Source organism: Orycteropus afer, unplaced genomic scaffold, assembly GCF_000298275.1.
Source record: "Orycteropus afer afer isolate SDZICR_OR568_19922 unplaced genomic scaffold, OryAfe1.0 scaffold00174, whole genome shotgun sequence".
NCBI lineage: Eukaryota > Metazoa > Chordata > Mammalia > Tubulidentata > Orycteropodidae > Orycteropus > Orycteropus afer.
The window spans coordinates 1,192,853-1,197,553 of NW_006921761.1; positions in this window are offsets into that span (position 1 = coordinate 1,192,853).

The following is a 4,701-nucleotide window of genomic DNA, read 5'->3' on the forward strand; positions in this document are numbered from 1 at the left end:
TGGAGACCCTGTGGGCAGTTCCACTCTGTCCTCTAGGGGCGCTGTGGGTCAGAATGGACTCCACGGCAGTGGGTGTGGTTTGGGCTTTGCTTCCACGAAGATTGACAGCCTTGGAGACCCTGTGGAGCAGTTCCACTCTGTCCTCTAGGGGCACTGTGGGTCGGAATCAACTCCAGGCAGTGGGTTTCTAGGACCTAGAATCTAGGTCAAAGCTTTTCACCCTGTAACATGCACACACAGCACCTGGTGACTGTTAAATACAGACCCTGGTTGAGCAGGTGTGGGCAGGCCAGGATGCTGCATTTCCTAACACGCCCTCAGGTGACGCCGAGGCTGCAGGTGGATGGCCCGCACACGGACGGCCAAGTTTACGTGGTCCTTCAACGTGTTCGGGCAGCGAGGATTCAGCACTACCATGTCCGTCTCAGCCCACTGGGAGCTTTGAAGACATCCTAAGGTCCCAGAACCCCTGAAGACCATTAAATCAGAATCCCTGATAGGCCCCAGTCCAGGGTTTTGTTCTTAAAGCCCCCCACAAGATCCTAATGTGAAGCAGGGTTGGGAATTACTGACTTAGTGGGCCCACCAGTATTAAAACAACGGAACAGATAGATGATCACACTGGCTGGGCGGGAAGCCCTTTGTCTAGAGTTTGTGTGTCATATATACAGACGCACCTGAGGTGCTAGGTCAACGTGGGCTTGGAAATGAGTGAAGACGTAAGTGTCCTGAAGTTTGCAGACCAGCCGGGGGGACAGACAGACTACACCCGGTGAAGGCCTCCGTGGGGACGGGAGTCTGGGCCTGGCAGCTGCAGCGGGGCTCTGCAGCGTGGAGGTGGTGGGGACAGGGTCTGGGTCGGGGCAGGGGCAGAGCTGAGCCGTGAAGGATGACTGGGGCTTTGTCATGAACTGAGTAGGGCCTTCTAGGCACAGAGGACAAAACTTACGCAGTTTGGGGGTGTGAATTGGGGGTGTGAAAAGGACACGGCAAGTTCAGGGAGGGGCACCCAAAGCGGCCAGCCGTGTGGCCAGGATCTGGGGGTGTGGGGGTGGGAGTGGCAGAGGCAGCCCAGGAGATTGCAAGGGCCTGGGAAATGGAGCTGAGGCAGAGGAAGGTCACTGACCGCCTGCAGGGGATGTCCGCAGGTGACCTTACCCGGGCAAAGCCACTCACAGTAGCCGATTCTCACACAAAGCTGCCTCTGTGGACTTGGGGGCTGGGGACAACTTTCTAGAAAGTACTGGGGGCAGCGCTGGCCGTTTAAGCAAAGCTGCACCCACAGCACCCGTTCCTTTTCCCAAGAGTCCAATCCTCCTTTATGAAGGCTCTGCTCTCCGCCAGCACCTTCTGTCCACAAACAGCTCCCAAGCAAGCACCCTTGCCGCCGAGCGCTGCAGCCAGAAAGGAGCTGACCAGCCCTGCCCTCTCGAGCCGGCGGTCGCGACGAGGGCCACCCCCATGAGTGACTATAGCACAGGACAGCGTGTCACAGGTGCGCCACACCGGTGCCACGGGAGGGCAGAGGCAGAGGCAGTCAACCGCCTGGGGCAGTCAGGGAACGCTCTGTAGGATGAAGCAGTGGGCGCCTGGGCGACTGGTGCGTTTGGTAAAGACCTGATGGTAAAAGGGGAAAACCGGCTGAAGGAACACAAGGGTTTACAAACGTCAGTGTGCAAGTGGGTGAAGGGTGCAGCAGGAGAGGAAAGCGGGCAGGGGACCGATGCGCCACTCTGTGGGGACTTACGGGGGCAGGAGATTTGTAAGCTGACGAGAGACACGAGCTGAGGCGGGGTAGGGGCTGTTTGTCTGACAGCCGTTGTGGGGGCTGGGGGTGAAGAGCGGTTGACGAGGCTGAATAAGGAATGAAAGAGCGATGGATGAGGACAGAGAACGGCAAGGCTGACTAGCTAACGAACCCTAAATCAAGAAACAGAGGGTCCTGAGCCCGAGCGTGTCCGGGGAGAGGCACGAAGGACTCGAGGGGTCCTGACACGGGGCTCAGAGGGAGGGGCAGGGCCCGCTGCTGCGGCCGCCACCAAAGGGACAGACTGCCCCCCAGAGAAACAAGCATCCTGTGGCCTTGGTTTCCTCACTCTGCCACGTTGGCTGCTACGCCCCCCCCCCCCCCCCCCCGCGACCGTTCAGAGCCCGTCCTCTCCTCCTTTTCATGTTTTACCACAGAAGCCCAGCCTCCCTGCTCCAACCTGATGTCAATTTTCACACTTAGGAGCACACTGGACGCCTGCCTGCCTTGTTCATTTCTCGAACATGAGATGCTGCATCTGAATAAAACCCACAAGACGGGACAAACACCATTTGGAAGTAAACGCCTTTCCCCAGCTGTTGCCCAATTAACCTTTCTATAGTGTGACCTCGTCATTGTCCTATGGAGCCTACAATTCATCCCCTGTGCACTAATTAGACACCACATGCCTGCTTCTAACAGGATGCACACTATCGGACCCCGTCACCTGGCCTTTACAATCTTACCTCTGCCACCGTGATGCCACGCTGGCCCACGTTCATCCTCCGAGGCCCGGTTCAAACACCTCCTTTGTCAGGAAGCCATCGCTGAATTTCTCAAGGGGAAGGGCCCCTTACTCTTCTGAATTTCCAGAGTCTTCTATTTTTATAGCCTTGGTCCCAGAAGGAGCTTAGACCTGACACGGCATATAGCAGGTACCTCTGTGGCGTGTTTGTTGCAAGAGGGATGTGGTCCTCAACATCCCAGAAAGCAGTTAAACACACCGGCTGAAGGAGGCTGAGGCAGAACAACACACTTTTCAAGCTGGTGTCTACACAGTGCTCTTGTGGGAAGTGACCACCACCTACAGCTGATCCTTAAACCGAACCAAACTCACTGCTATTAAGTTGATTCCACCTCCCAGTGACGCCCTTTGGGCTTCCGAGGCAGTAAAACTTTACCAAAGTAGACTGCCAAATCTTCCTTCTGCGGAGTGGCTGGTGGTTTTGAACCGCCAGCCTTCTGGTTAACAGTTAAATCCCTTAGGCACTGTGCCCCCAGAGCTCCCCTCCACTAACACTGCACCCCATTGCAGCTACTGACTCCCCTGAGAAAAGGGCACACTGTTCACAGACTGGGGGAGCCTCCAGAGGAGCCCTGCCAGGTCCCCCTTACCTGTCTCCTTCGATCTTCTACATCTGACGGCTGGCTTCCAGTCCACAAATGATCTCCAGCGACTCTTACCTTAAGGTGTAAGCAAAGCAGGAGCTACTTCTCAGACTGGGATTTGGGTTCTAAGCCCTGTGGCTAGTCCAAGTGTCAGGCACATGACTTTGACCCAGGACTCCTACTTCCGAGTCCAGTGTTCCTTCCAAGACTCCTCAGGTTGTCTGAGGTTCAAAGGAAAAGAGGTTTCCAGGGGCTCTGAATTCCTAGAGCACTCACCATGGGTCCTCCAGGGAGCTGTAGTATCAACAGCTAATGAAAAGCCACTCCAAAGGTTGGAGGAAACCTAAGCGAGACCTGGAGTCCCTGGGCGGCGCAAACAGCACGTTCAGCTTCTAACTGCCAGGTTGGAGGTTCAAGTCGACCCAGAGGCACTTGGCCCTCTGCTTCTGAAAAGCCATCTGAAGACCTGATGGAGTATGGTCTACTCTGATGTGCGTGGGGCTGCCAGGCGACTGCTTTACCGGTACTGAAGCAGTGCAGGGGGGCCGGTGGGGCACCTGATACCCCTAGTGCCATTTTCAGGTCAAGGATCTTCAGAAGAAGGGTTGGGAGCTGGAAAACATGGTCTTGGTGATAGAAATGATGCCAGAGATCGCTAACGCCTAGCCCAGTGTTCCTTCCACTTGAGTTGTTTCAAGAAACAAATGCAATGCTAGAAAAGCTCACTTGTCTATGCCAAGAAATTTGGAAGACAGCTACCTGGTGAACCAACTGGAAGAGATCCATGTTTGTGCCTGTTACAAAGAAAGGTGACCCAACCCAACGGAATGCAGAAATTACCAAACAGAGCTGCGGTAGCATAATGCCTAAGGCACTTGACTGCTAACTAGAAGGCTGGCAGTTCAAATCCACCAGCCACTCCTTGGAAGGAAGGTTGGAATCTACTTCCGTAGTGATACCACCTCGGAAACCCAAGAGGGGTTGCTGTGAGTTGGATCTGACTCAAGGGCACATAACAACAACAATTGTTAATATTTTGCTGAAGATAATTCTGGAACAGTTGCAGCAGTACATCAACTGCCAGAAATTCAAGGTGGATTCACAAGAGGTTATGCAATGAGGGACATCACTGCTCATGTGAGACAGATCTTGGCTGAAAGCAAAGAATACCAGAAAAATGTTTACCTGTGCTTCATTGACTATGCAAAGGCATTTGTCTGTGTGGATCATAACAAATTATGGATAACATGTGGAGGAATGGGAATTCCAGAACAGTTAATTGTGCTCCTGTGGAACCTGTACATAGACCAAGAGGCAGTTGTTTGGAAAAAGGGGATATTGCATGGTTTAAAATCAGGAAAAGTGTGCATCAGAGTTGTATCGTTTCACCATACTTATTCAATCCATATGCTGAGCAACTAATCTGGAAGCTGATCCATATGAAGAATACTGCAGCATCAGGACTGGAGGAAGACTCATTAACAACCTGCAATATACACTATGCAACACACCTTGCTTGCTGAGAACTGAGGAAGATCAAAGACTACAGCCTTCAGGATGGATTA